Consider the following 16364-nt stretch of genomic DNA (forward strand, 5'->3'; position numbering starts at 1 on the left):
TTAGTTTATCACGTAATATGTTTAAATCATTTTCAATTTACAGGGTTGTGCAACGACACTATTAATTAAACAATATTAGAAAAATTCCGCATTTATCTCGCCTAAGGTAAGTGGATTACTTGTGACATTCATATATATATATATATATATTATATATATATATATATATATATATATATATATATATATATATATATATATATATATATATATATATATATATATATATATATATATATATATATATATATATATATAAAATATTATCTATGCCAACATTGTTGATTCTTAGAAAGAGGTAGATATTATATATGTCATGAAATGTTTATAATAACATATTAATGTTTAAGTTTGCTATTATTTCAAATCATTTGATATTCAATTTTTTGCACTTTTTTATGTGGACCTTTACCGATATTACACAATTCCCCACCGACAACTATAAAGACCTTTTTAAACGTTAGGGGTTTTACTTCAATTCTCTTAAGGAAAATGGTGATCAAACATGATTTTGTAATATATATGTTTGATATATTTTTGAGATTGATGTAAATAATAATTTTTGGGTTTGATGTAAATGATATTTTTGGTTTTGATGTAAATGATATTTTTGACTTTTGATTTAAAATATATGTATAAGATATGTATAAAATACATGTACAAAAAGATAAGGGGTATATATGGAATAATATACAAAAAAATTAAAGAAATAAATAAATAATTTCACCACGATTAATTCAGAGGACCGTGATCATAGGTAACGTGCCAAATATGATATATCATATAAATGATGGAAATCGAACTCATGACCTTTAAGTATTTAACAACAGTTAATTAGAATAACAGTGGTGATAAATAATGCGCTACCTAGTATGTCACAATGGTCACACGTCTGTGGTGATAAATAGCAAACTTAAAACCACGCCCTACTTCACCATAGCTCGTCACACATGATGGTATACCTTTTACAACCGTGGTAAAATGAGTTTTCTGTAGTAGTGTCTTACTATTGGAATGACATTTGGCGTGACTAAATAAAACTTTTCAAGAAAGAAATTTTGTTTACCTTTCTTACTACTTAAACCTATTAATACTTGAGTTGTTAAGTATTATTACACCAATTATTATGAGTAGGGCCCTGGTAAACCACTAGAAATAGAGTGATTCTTGAAAGAAAAAGATGTCAGCTAAGCTAAAACAGAAGTGATGAAATTGATAGTAAAGTTGGTGACACTAGCTTGAAGATATGAACGAAATTTAAGGTTGTTGACATTACAACCTCACATTGTTACATTGAACAATACCACTAACCCATATATGGACTAATTGAGAAGAAAACAAATCTTTTTATAGGTATGGGGTGGATAAGTGAGAAACACAACTACGAAAAAGAGTTTTTATCTCGGTTGGGACATGGACTTTACCTTTATTTGGAGGGGGAGATAATGAATTATGTAATGTGAACTTCTTCATTTTCCCCTTAGTTGGTGTTTACACCGAGGGAAAACCCCTTTTTTCACCTCGGTTAGTTTTTTCACCGAGCTGAAATTAACACAATAAAACAATTCTCTAGGATGGATTGCAAGAGGAGAGAAATGTTTTGATCAAGGTTGATTATTTAATGTAATATCTTCTTTTGTAATTGCTAAAATTATTATTTTTTCAATGCATGCTTATTAAAAATGTTTAATGTTGTTATGAAAGCATGGATGTAATTGTTCTTGTTGTGTCAAGTAAAATGTTTAATGTTATTGTTAAGTTTTAATATTTCTAAGAACAACAACAGCAACTAACATTGCTAAGTTATATTTCCTGACAAGCATCAAACATTTTTAACAAGCATTCATTTAAGAAAATAATTGGCAAAATTACACCAGATGTCCTTTAAGTTATTGTTTTTGTAACAATTTGTTCTTTAAGGTGATTTCTACATCCTTTATTTTCAAATTTTTAACATTTAAAAATGTGTGACGGTTGTATTTCTGGATGCACTTCATCATTTTCATACCATTCAAAATAATTGCATCCATAATTAACATCTTCACTTTGTTAAAAAAAAAGGGTAATTGCACACGTTTGGTAACTTAAATTATCAACTTGTTACAAAAAAAACTTAAAGGACCAATCTGTTACACAAAAATAACTTAAAGAACATTTGGTATAATTTTGCCAAAATAATTTTAGCAATTACAATAGAAGATACATTAAGGACCAACCTTGAAACATTTTTCTATTTTGTAATCCATTCGAGATAATGATGTTGTACTTCATGCAATGCTTTCATTACTTGAAGTTTGTATTTCAACATTTTGCATCCAAGATAAATGATTATGGTATTTATATTCTAATTGACTAGTGTGGGATTCATGTGGATCGTTGATGTTTTCATGTGGATTGATGAGTTAAAAAATGTATTAATCGTTTGTACTTTTTAAATAAACGACAATGATTCATTACTTATAAATAAAAAATGGTTTTCTTCTCGGTTGTCAGTTTAACCAGGGGATAGGATATAAATAAATAAATAAATGCGCTAAAATGCAATGGCTTGAATTCTAAGGGGTTGATCAAAACTTTTCCCCTCGGTGTAGCGGTGTATTCGTCACTTTATGATTTATTGATTAAATCAAAAGCAAAGCATATAAAGAATCGAGTCGCCACCGCACTTTTATTTATCCAAAGGAATGGCTAAAAAGCGAACAAAAGCCTAAGAAGTTTTACACATAGAAAACTAATGAAAAGATCAGAGATCTGGGTAAGGGGTTAATTACGCAACGGGAAGGTGTTAGGCACCCAAAACGTCCTAGGTACTCCTAGGGAGCCCTTTTCACAACTTGTTGTACGAAATGTTATTTGTTTATGAAATATTTATTATGCAAACATGATTGAAGGGATGAGAAAAGAATGTACAAGTTATTATTTTTGTGTTTGAACGGATGAACCCGTTGCCTACGTACCTTTCCATGGAAGGTAAGGATCAAAACGCCGTAGTTCGGCTAAAAGATTTCCAAAAGTAAGTGAATTGATTTTAAAACAAAAGCCCTAAGGTCTTTCGTTATCCACGGGAGAAAACTCAACCTATACAAACAACAAGTCCACCATGTGAGAAAAGCTTCAACTTGCTAGTGAGGGGTTAACCCTATAATAAGCAAGGAAGTCTTACAATTCAATCACTAAGGACAGAAGGTGAGATTAACATCAACCAACTAGGATAAATCAAACCTATGGCTAATGTATGAAAACTTATCAAGAATGGACAAAGCCACAAAACAATTGAGTGAGTGAAATTAACCAATTAGAATTATTCACAAAAGTGGTCAAGATATGACTAGAATTCAATTCAAAAGAAGTATTATGAAAATGAAGTTTGAAAAATCAGAGGCTTAAGGCCTAGGTTTCTAATTTGAAAAAACAAATGAAAATGTTTGCACAATAGTTTTCTGGTTTTTTTGGGTTAACATGCACATGGAGGTTTAAAGAAACACAAAGGTGGGAGGGTGAGGAAGTAAAACTTCTTAGATGTTCACCTCTTGAGATCATATATAGATGATTCAAGTGATTCCTTTGGAATAGGCCACAATGCAAATAACAGATGGACAAAGTAAATGGATACCGGATGCCAATCAATGGACTTACACCAATCTCACAACACAAAATGGATACCGGATGCCAATCAATGGACTTACACCAATCTCACAAAACAAAAAGAAACATGGATACCAGATGCCAATCAATGGACTTATACCAATCTCCTAAAACAAAAATGGATACCAGATGCCAATCAATGGACTTATACCAATCTCCTAAAACAAAATGAAACAGGGATACCAAATGCCAATCAATGGACTTATACTAGTCTCACAAAACAAAGAAACCAGGGATACCAGATGCCAATCAATGGACTTATACTAGTCTCCCACCATATCATAGGAAACAACTGCCAATCAATGGACTTATGCTTGCCTCCTCCATGGACAAAATAAAATGTTTCAAAGTAATGAACAATGATTATGAAATGATATACAAATAATGATGATAAATGCACAAAGGCACACATAAGCAAATATGCACAGATGAATCAAGTAAGCAAATAAGCAAGCCAATTAGCACACACTATATACAATCAATTAAGCTCAAGCAAGGTTAGGCTTTACAGCCAACTGGAATGGGGTATTTTGAGCTCTTAACCCTAACATTGAGAGTTAGGGTGAAGCAGATGAAATAGAGATGAGGGGTGTGCCTCATAGCTCTTATCCCTGGTCAGGGAGAGCTTTGATCAATGGAAAGTGTGGGAGTTCAGAAAGTTGGAACTCTTCTCCACAAATGATTGACTCTATAAGATCTTGGGTTTTTATTCACCATGCATCAACACATGGTGTGAGCAAGGTGAATGACACACTGAGTAGCAGGAGATGGATTACACATCTCTTTTATCTGCCAATTGCCTCATAAGAGGACTTTTCCTGCTTGGCACAAAATTAAACAAGCACAAACATTGCCTCTTAAGGAGGGCTTCAGACAGGTGCCTACCAATAACAGTAGGTCTTCCAGACTACATGAAGATTAGAGATTATACCTAAGTGGTTAAGCAACCAAGCAAAACAAAGTTCAAATGAACTTAAAGCAACTTAGGTACCTGTGGAAACAACTAAACAAATCAGCACAATACTCAGACAATCAGACAACAGTCAATAAGCAACAGACAATCCCCATGTACAAAATGTGTAAGCCAAAAGGCAAACTCAAATGAGTTAGCATTAACCTACAAAACACACAAGTGTTAGTAATCAAGAGAAAACATCAATACTCAAATGATGAAGCATCATCAACCATGGCATTTGGATGCTTAAACCTGAAATCAAAGCTCAAATGTAAGCAACAAACCACTAGGTCAAAGCCTAGGGTCAAAGATGGAGAAAAAATTCAAAACAGGAGCTGAAATTTAACACAAAGCAACTTCAATCACATATTGACATATTCCAAAAGGTCTCACATCAAAATCAATCACCAAATGCATTTCATGATCAAGTGAAGTTCAAGACAATTTCAAAGCTCATATGTGATCATCATGAATGAAAAATTCAAATCAAAACAGAAATGATTCAAAAAAATCTGGAAAACTTCATGCACAATCAAGACATCTAACATGATCAACATACAAAAAATCAGGGGAATCAAAGATCATTTGGCATGGAAATCACATGGTACAAGTTGAACATTCAAAGGTGTGACACAAATTGTCACACCAAGTTAGCACAAGCATAAAACAGAAATGGAGCATAGGAAAAATACCAAACCAAAACCAAAATGTTAAGCAATGTGTCTAGAATTAGCATGCAAAATTTCAGGTTCATTGGATAAGAAACAAGCATTTCACAATGAGATAAGCAAGGCAAGGTCAATTATGCATATGTGTCCAAACCTCCTAGGGCAAATTATTTTTCCAGCCAGGCACAACTTTGGAAATTATGATGATAAAAACTAGACAGAATAAGGAGCATTTAGCAAAAAATTAGAGTGAAATTGATGCATTTTTCTATTTTATATGATTTTTTGAAGTTGATGGAAAAATTGAAAATTGAAATGAACATAGCATGTAAAAATAGGAGGGAAACATGGAAATGAAATAACATTTGAAATTATTGCACCGGCCAGGAATCGAATCCTGTGAGGATTCAAATGTGTGGCGCGCCAAGGTGCTAAACGCACCGTTTCACTAAATTATGTGGCCAGTCAGCGCTCGGTCAAACCAATCCAGACCAATCAATGTGCAAACAAGGCAAAACGTGGACCAATACATGGCGAGCCCTAAGCTAGCGTGGCAATAACCAGAAAAGTGTTGCCTGGACATGAAAACCGTGGCCTAAACATGAACTTCATCTTCATGAAGATGAACAGTGGAAACCTTCATGCGTTTCCAGAAAATTTTCTCCAGAAATCAAAATTAAGTACATCAACATGTAGTGCGTTCAATGGAGATCATGGATCAAGCAAGAACTAAGCATGAATCAACATACACAAACAGAATCGAGCACATGAAAGTTCATACATGAAACTTTAATCTACCCTAACTCAGTCAATAGGACACCAAATTGCACGATTCAAAGCTCAGATTCATCAGGACATCAAGATCTACAACAACATAGCAATGGATTTTAAAATTAAAAGATTCGAATTAGGACCTCTTGAAGTGCAGAAACTGGAATCGTGCTCTACAAAGCTCAGCAATGGCTCAAAGTTCCTCCACAATCCTTATTGAAGTGATTGATGATGAATTTGAAGCTCAACTGCACATGAATCCAGCAGATTTTGAAATCACCATGGATGCTTCAAGCTTTGAATCTGGTTCAATATGGCACGATTCCTTCCAATTCCACGTTCAAATCTTCTCAAAAATACTTCAGGATCATGAATCAATCAATAGAAATGTCTCTTGTGTGAAGAATTACAAAAAAAATTGAGAGAAAAGTTTGGAGAATTTTGAGATTCAGATCTGAAAATGAATGTTAATGGCAAATACAATTATGTTTAACCTTATATATGCCATGCTAATCATGTTTAAAACCTGTTTAAGCCAAAGCTAATTGAAATTAATCAAGTTTTAAGGTGTATGCACAAATTGGATTTTCACCCCCATGCATGAGGTAGCCACGTGAACAGTGCACGAATCTGATCCAAATCCTCTTAAACAAGGCCCATGCACACTTTTGAATTGGTTTTGTATGCATACAATCATCCAAAATGGTTTTATGAAATTTCTCTTCAAAAACTTCATGAATGAGCACATGATTATGCAAGTGGAATTCAAGCCATGTAATGAATGTTTTGGAAACTACAAGTCATGAGGAGAATATTGCAAAAAGAACCACCCATTTTGGAGCTTTGGTTCAAAAGTTATGCTCATTTGAATTTTCAAGCACACTTTGCCATGATTGGATGATATCTCCTCAACCACACATCATATGCTCATGATCTTGGACTTTTTGGAAATGGGAGAGAAAGATCTACAACTTTCATGTTCAACAAAATTTCATTTGAAGATTTCTTGATGATGTAATCTTGAGTTGAAGTTGGTTCAAAACCTTTCCATTTTTGGAAATTTCAAATTATAGGTCACTTGCTATTTTGGGAATTTTTTGACTGGACCTCAAATTCTTCAATGTGAGTGTTTGAAATGTCAAATGAGACTTGTTTGAACATGAATGAAGTATTTATAATCACTTCCCACCTCCAAATCCACAGTTGACTTTGCAGTTGACTTTCTAGGTCTTCAGATGACCTGAAAATGTTCTGATGAAATTCAAGCCTCTACCACTTGGGATTTTGCTTCAAAATGACATCATAGCTCATATGAACTCTTGTGAATGATTGTGGGGTCCAAATCTCAAGAATGACCACCATCTATTGCTCAATGAATGTCTTTGATTGCCTTGACTTGTTAATGCTTCATCTGCAAGACAAAGGTTAGATGACATATTTTTGTACTTTTGGTTAGTGATAGAAAGAAAAACAATGATATACAAATGCAAGGAATGCTTGGTGATCAAGAATCACTCTCAAAAAGATAACCCACCCACAGGGAAGGAAGCAAGGTGTCCAATGATCCTTGAGGCAGTGCAATGATATGATATGATGCCATGAGGGATCTTAGGGACAAAATTGGGGTCTTACAGATGCCCCTATTTAAGGTCATTCTAGCCGGAGAAGTGAAGGTTAAAATCTTCATCTCGACGTGGTAGAATGGGCTTAAATAACAGAATTGAGACAAATTTTGGTTCCTAAGAGACCTCATGATGCAAATGTAGGCATGCAAAAGAAACAACCTCTGTGGGGAATACCGGTCCGCAAAGAAAAGACAATCCATCGGAGTAATGTACTCACTAGGAACAGAGACTCTAACAGGACTCTCATGGGGGATAAGAACAAGAAAAAGAATGCGTGAGCAGGACACGACTCTGAATTAGGGGAAACTGACGCAGCGCGAACAGAACACGACTGGACTAGAGACCTCACTGGTGAGTAAAGGACTCGAACTGGGGAAAAGAAAATTCCAAAGGAAGACACATCCATTGGAAAGACTCAAGCTGACTCAAACTATCCACGAAGGATACTTCGGTTGAAAATCTGGACTCGGACTGGGAAAAAGATTCACACAGAATCTTCCTGCCGGGGAAAACTGCATATATTGGGGAAAACGCCAATACAGCAAAAGTGTAAAATCACAATGGAAACTCCACTGGGGAATGTCTAACAAAGAGACTCTCCTGGAGAAAAAAATCTGCAAGATGAGGTGTTACCGGCTACCGGGTAACAAACTAAAAGAGACATGTGATCTAAACACCGGTTACTGGGTAAAAGAACAACAAGCTCAGGAAGAAATGAATATCTAAGACCGGTATAAGGGTGATAGATATCAATCAACCAAACATCTGAGAAAGACCTGAAAAAGGTACATCAACTCAGGAAAATCTGACTCCACAAGGGACCAAGGTCATAATAGGGAGCAGAAAGGAAGGAACATCAAGGATACCGGTTACTGGGTATATAATAGGTGACCGACCAAAGCGTGAATTGGTATATATGCCAAAACACTCATCATCCGAAAGGAGGGCTTGAAAAAGCAAATTGACTTACAGGATGGACATTCGACTCCGCAACGGGAAAACGAATCTTACTCAGCTGGGGAAAAAACCCAAAGAGCGCATGAGATATAATATCCATTACCGTCAAAACATGGATAGTATACTCGCATGAGATATATTATCTATTACCGTCAGAACGTAGATAGTATACTCGCATGGAAGGAACACCAGGGATACCGGTTACTGGGTATATAATAGGTGACCGACTGAAAAGAGAGACAATCGATACCAACACCAATAGGGTAAACGAAAGATAACTCACAGGGGATAAATTGCAAGCATCCGGCAATTATCCAGGAGACATATCACCCGTTACTGGGAGATACGCTCAAAAAAAGAGAACAAAGAACATTCGATTCCACAAAGGAATACGAATCTTACTCGACTGGGGAAACACAACAGGCTTCGACTGAAGAGTGCATGAGATATATTATCCATTACCGTCAGAACGTGGATAACATACTCGCATGGAAGATTATCCACAACCGGTTACTGGGTTAATAAAGGATAAATCAACCGAAAAGAAAGGCATCGGGATACCAAAACTAGGTATATAAAGATGACCGATCAAAGGGAGCAACAATCATTACCAAGCAAAAGGGTAAATGAAAGGGGACTCACTAGGGATACATTGATAAACATCAATGATCCGGGGAACAAATCACTGGCATACGGTGAAAGGACCCGCTGAGGATAAAATTGCTAGCATCCAGCAATTATCCACAAGGAAAGATCTGCTAGGGATACAACAACAACATAGGATTTACAACTACCGAAAACTGGGTAGAAGACCACAAAATCCATCATCAACCAGAATGAACCACAACGGTTACTTCTGCTAGGGGATAAAAATAGGGTTTGTAACTACCGAATACTGGGTAGAAGACCAACCACTCTCTGCGTGGGGAATGAAAGAATCACAACTCCGCACAGGGAAACAAAATAGGGTTTATAACAAACCACCAACTGCTGAGGAGCAAGAAAAAATAGGATTTACGACTACCGAATACTGGGTAGAAAACCAATCGACTCTTGCTGAGGAATAAAAGGTATATAACCACAAATTCCGCCAAGAGGGAAAAGGGGATATAGGACTTACAACTACTAGTTACTGGGTAGAGGCCCAAACTCCGCTGGGGATAAAAAGAATTATTGTCGGTTATTGGGCAATTCATTCATTTATTCCACAGGGAAGCACAAGAGACAGTTGAAAAATGCCAATTCAGGATCAAACCAAAAAGGAAAACTGAATCAAGACTCGTCCTAATGAGGATATAACTCAATAGGAAGATCCATCCCAATATATGTGTTGGGAGGAAACGGAAAAAACCGTCATCCACGAGGATATATCTCAGTGGGGAATTGCAGAAGGAAAGACTGACACTTTCTGCTTATGGGGCTGACTCTATATTGAGAGATTAAACACCCGACATCTGCTTGGGAAGATCTACTGGAGAGATCTATATCACTGTTAGCAGGAGACAACAAACAAAAGATATATGGCAAAAAAATGCAATCATGAATATCTGAATGTTGAAAGTATGCATGAATATGCGTGATTTATGTTTAATGAATGCTGACAAAACAGACATATCTAACACAAACAGGCCCAGGAATCAAACGCCCGGTACTACACTTCCAGAGGAAAAAAACCAAAGAAAACCAATTGGAAAGCCAATCTGCTGGAGATCTACATGCTAAAAAGCAAAGATCTACTGGAAGGCAAAAGATCAGAGATGTCAAAGAAATCACAAAATCTCTAAGTGATGGATCATCAATCAACCCAACTGGGGAACAGAAGCTCACAACAGGCAGAAACTGCCACAAAAGCAAATCTGTTGGGAAAATGGAGAAATCCTGATATTTCTGCAGGGGATCCTCAGTATCAACTGGGAAACAAGAGTTCACTGCACAAGCAAGAACTGCTGAAGAGAACAAAACACACAAGTAGAATCTAGCCGCACAAGCAACTCTACTGGGGATACTATCAGCCACTCCATTGGGGATAAACCCACTGAGGGAAAAATAGATCGCACAAGTAGATTCTGCCACAAGCCACTCTACTGGGGATCAAAAGCATCAGGAAATCAATCAAAACTATGAATGATAGATCACCAACCAACCCGACTGGGGAACAGAAGTTCACAACAGGCAGGAACTGCCACAAAAGCAACTCTGTTGAGGATACCAACTCTGTTGGGGATACTGCAGGGAAATCGCGAAACTTCTGCAGGAAACATCGCAGACACAATCCACCGTACCACAAATCTACTGGGGAATCATCTAAGGATGAGAAGGAGAACTGGTGATCAACCACCAAATGCTAAACCTTCTAAGAGGAAACCACCAACTGCCGAGGAGGAAATAATCACTGCTCTGTTGAAGGGATAAGAGGTGAAAACCTCAACAAGCACTTTGATGGGGAAAGATAGCATAGATGAAGTATATCATACCAACAACTCCGCTGGAGACTTTACTGAGGAAACAGACGAAGTACCGGGATGTCAACCCACCAACTACCGAATCTTCCCAAAAGGAAAGCACCCATGCTGGGGAGAGAATATTGTTGGAGAGGATTGTGAAGTTCTCAACAAAAACTCTGCTTAGGGAACAACATCTCAACAGAAGCTCTGCTTAGGGAACAACCCTAACAACAATCTGGAGAAAGAGGATACAACCATGCCAGGAATATGAACAAATGTCTTACCCTGTTGGAAATCATGCCACCCTTGGGAGAGCACTGAGAAATTCTTAAGTATCCTTTCATCATTGTGAATATTCACTTTGTTTAAAACAACAATTTGAAAAATTTTATTTGTTTAAAACAATGACATTTTATCAATTAAAACATTGCAAAACATTTGTTGAATTGAAACAAATAAGAGTGCAAATAATTGGATAAAAGCTCAAATTGATTTGATGGAATGGTAGCCTGCAAATGGCAAGACTCCATAGATCTGTACAAATTTGAAATCGGTGATATATATTGGAAGAGGGCTATATTGAACATAATGACCCTTTCTCTACCAATTTGAATCTCGATGTATTCGAAGCTTCAGTTGACGACGAATCAAGAATCTCTGACGAAAAGACAGCTGTGGAACAGAAAGTCTTGTCAGGATGCAGTTACTTGCCATATCCCTAATTTTTGCCTAGATTGCCCCAGGGTGAGGTACTCAATCTAGCGGGATGCAAATATTCTCTTTTTTCAATGTCTCTAACTTTTGCCTGGATCTCCCTTTCGGGTTCTCCATCGAGACGCTCATTTTTGCCTAAGCCGCCCTTTCGGGTTTTCGACTTAGCGACCTATTCTGTTTTTCTTTATATACTTTTAGGCAAAGTATTTCTTGACAGCATCAAAGCACCGCCTGGAAAGGCTCTCTTAACAACATATGGACCTTCATAGTTTGGAGTCCACTTGCCCCTGGAATCGAGCGCGAAAGACAAAACTTTCTTGAGCACGAGGTCACCTTCTCGGAACACAGGAGGCTTGACCTTCTTATCGAATGCTTTCTTCATTCTCTGTTGATATAACTGATGACACATGGCAGTCAATCGCTTCTCTTTGATCAAATTCAGTTGGTCATAACGACTCTGAATCCATTCAGCGTCAGTCAACTCGGCTTCCATCAAGACTCTCATTGATGGGATCTCCACCTCTACTGGGAGAACAACCTCCATGCCGTAAACAAGAGAGAAAGGGGTTGCCCCTGTTGAAGTGCGGACAGATGTACGATATCCATGCAAAGCAAATGGCAGCATCTCATGCCAATCTTTGTACGTGATTGTCATCTTCTGGATAATCTTCTTGATATTCTTGTTAGCAGCTTCAACAACCCCATTCATCTTTGGTCTGTAGGGAGAGGAATTATGGTGTGCAATCTTGAATTCAACGCACAACTCTTCCATCATCTTATTATTCAGATTAGATCCATTATCAGTAATGATCTTATCAGGCACACCATAACGGCAAATAAGCTGATTCTTGATAAACTTCACGACCACTTGCCTGGTCACATTCACATATGAAGCGGCTTCAACCCATTTGGTGAAGTAATCAATTGCTACGAGAATAAACCTATGTCCGTTGGACGCTTTCGGTTCAATCATGTTGAGCATGTCGATTCCCCACATAGAGAAAGGCCATGGTGATGAAATCACATTCAGAAGTGTCGGAGGAATATGAATCTTATCCGCATAAATCTGACACTTGTGGCATTTCTTCACATATTTGCAGCAGTCAGACTCCATTGTCAGCCAATAGTAGCCTGCTCTCAGCATCTTTCTAGCCATGGCATGTCCATTGGAATGAGTACCAAATGAACCCTCATGGACCTCAGTCATCAATAGGTTTGCTTCGTGTCTATCCATGCATCTGAGCAAAACCATATCAAAATTTCTCTTGTACAGCACTTCACCACTGAGGTAAAAACTGCCTGACAACCTTCTCAGAGTTTTCCTATCTTTCACAGATGCCCCAGGCGGGTAGACCTGGTTCTGGAGGAAATTCTTGATATCAAAATACCAAGGCTTGTCATCATTCACTTCTTCAACTGCAAATACGTGAGCTGGTCTATCCAAGCGCATCACGGTAATATTGGGAACTTCATTCCAATACTTCACCACAATCATCGAAGCAAGCGTATCTGCCATCCGATTATCCTCTCGAGGAATATAATGAAAGTCAACTTCTGTAAAGAACGTTGAAATCCTCCTCGCATAATCTCTATACGGAATGAGACCTGGTTGATTCGTCTCCCATTCACCCTTGATCTGATTGACAACTAGGGCCGAATCACCATACACATCAAGATGCTTGATTCTCAAATCAATGCACTCTTCCAGTCCCATAATACAGGCCTCGTACTCAGCCATATTATTCGTGCATTTGAAAGTTAGCCTTGTTGTAAACGGAATATGCGTGCCATGAGGAGTAATGATTACTGCTCCAATTCCATTTCCATACTGATTTACAGCGCCATCAAACACCATTGTCCATCTGGAAATAGGTTCCAGACCTTCATCAAGTGTAGGCTCATCACAATCTTTCATTTTCAAATACAGAATCTCCTCATCTGGGAAGTCGTACTGAACAGACTGATGATCTTCAATCGGCTGATGCGCTAAATGGTCAGCCAAGATACTACCCTTGATAGCTTTCTGAGCTCAATACTTGATATCATACTCAGACAACAACATCTGCCAACGGGCAATCCTCCCAGTTAAAGCAGGCTTCTCGAAAATATACTTGATTGGATCCATTCGGGATATCAACCAAGTTGTATGATTTATCATGTACTGGCGTAAACGCTTGGCAGCCCAAGCCAAAGCACAGCACGTCTTCTCAAGCATAGAGTATCGAGACTCACAATCAGTGAACTTCTTACTGAGGTAGTAGATAGCAGATTCTTTCTTCCCTGATTCGTCTTGCTGACCCAGTACACAACCCATGGAGTCTTCAAGAACAGTCAGATACATGATCAGAGGTCTTCCTTCTACAGGCGGAGACAAGATCGGAGGTTCAGACAGATACTCTTTGATACTGTCGAAAGCTTTCTGGCAATCCTCGGTCCAATCATGAGATTGATCCTTCCGGAGGAGCTTGAATATCGGCGCACATGTGGCAGTCATGTGGGATATAAATCTGGAAATATAGTTCAAGCGGCCAAGAAAACCTCGGACTTGCTTCTCAGTTTTGGGCGTAGGCATCTCTTGTATTGCTTTGACCTTGGCAGGATCAACCTCAATGCCTCTCTCGCTGACTACAAAACCCAACAACTTGCCAGAACGGACTCCAAATGTACATTTGTTCGGATTCAGACGAAGCTTGTACTTCCTCAAGCGCTGAAAAAGTTTCAACAAATGCTCAACATGTTTAACTTCCGTTCGGGACTTAGCAATCATATCATCAACATAGACCTCTATCTCCTTGTGCATCATATCATGAAACAAGGTAGTCATAGCTCGTTGATACGTGGCTCCGGCGTTCTTCAAACCGAAGGGCACCACTTGATAACAGAATGTTCCCTAAGGTGTGGTGAATGTTGTCTTCTCCATATCCTCGGGTGCCATCTTGATTTGATTATAACCGGAAAATCCGTCCATAAAGGAAAAAACTTTGAATTTAGCTGTATTGTCTACCAACATATCAATATGTGGTAGAGGGAAATCATCTTTCGGACTAGCCTTATTCAAATCTCTGTAATCAACACACATACGGACTTTTCCGTCTTTCTTAGGCACAGGCACAATATTGGCCACCCATAGAGGATATGTAGAAGTTACCAGAAACCCTGCATCAATTTGCTTATGAACTTCCTCTTTGATCTTCACTGCCATATCTGGATGAGTTCTTCTGAGCTTCTGCTTCACTGGCACGCACTCAGGCTTCAAAGGCAGGAAATGTTGCACAATATCTGTATCTAGACCTGGCATGTCTTCATACGACCAAGCGAAGATATCGGAATATTCTCGTAGCAAACTGATCAACCCCTTCTTGACAGACTCTCCAAGAAGTGCCCCAATCTTCACCATACGAACACAATCTTCAGACCCCAAGTTGACTGTTTCCAGATCTTCGAGATGCGGCTGAATGATCTTCTTCTCGTGCTCAAAGAGACGGGTAATCTCGTCAGGAATCCCTTCAACATCATCTTCCTCTGCTTCAAATACGGGGAATTCAAAATTAGGAGATGGCGTTGGATCATTATGTTCAATGGGTTTTAGAATCAACCTGCATAATGATTTTGGATAATAAAAAGCTTTAGAATTTAAACAAGCAAATCATTATTGCAGATGAAAAGATTGCTTTTATTCTTGTTTTTAGGGTTTTTTGTGATCACCGATTTCATGCAAAAGCAAAAAGTGAAAACAAATGTTTAACATGCATTAATTGAATGAAATATCATTGTATAAATGACGCCAACAATGTCATCACTTCTCCTTTTGGCATGGGAGAAGGGTTTTTGAACAAAGTGAACAAATTACGCTGACTTATGAATGACCGTAGGAACATCCACAGCGACCCAATTGTGGCAAACACCACCAGGGATGACAAAGTTGCTCAAATCCTCTGCATCCTCTTCCAGAATAGCAGCAGCTTCCTCAACTTGATCAGCATGGATGAAACCTCCACTTTTGAACAACCCTTTCTCATTAAAGACCCCAGAAGAATAGCCAATGCCAGCCCGGGATTTGTTGTCTTCAAGCTCAATCATCTTCCCTAAACCAGCAACTGCACCACATTCAATGGCCAGTTTCGCATCACAATAGGAAGTAAATGAAGGAGACTTCTTCTCAATTGGCTCAGCAATAGACAAAGCTTGGAAAGGCATTCCAACTTCATCCTCAGCATCAATATATGAGAAAGAAGACAGGTGGCTAACCAGGAGAGCCTTTTCTCCCCCTACCATAACCAGTTTCTTATTCTTAACGAATTTCAGCTTCTGGTGTAGGATGGATGTCACGGCGCCAGCCTCGTGAATCCATGGTCTACCAAGGAGACAGCTATAAGATGGGTGGATATCCATAACCTGAAAGGTAACCTGGAAATCACTTGGTCCAATCTTGATTGGGAGATCAACTTCCCCAATCACGGTCTTACGTGACCCATCGAAAGCTTTCACAACAACACCACTCTGCCTCATGGGAGGCCCCTGATATGACAATCTCGAAAGAGTAGTCTTTGGCAGTACATTCAAAGATGACCCAGTGTCCACCAGC

Source organism: Lathyrus oleraceus, chromosome 5 (genome assembly GCF_024323335.1).
Source record: "Lathyrus oleraceus cultivar Zhongwan6 chromosome 5, CAAS_Psat_ZW6_1.0, whole genome shotgun sequence".
Lineage (NCBI taxonomy): Eukaryota > Viridiplantae > Streptophyta > Magnoliopsida > Fabales > Fabaceae > Lathyrus > Lathyrus oleraceus.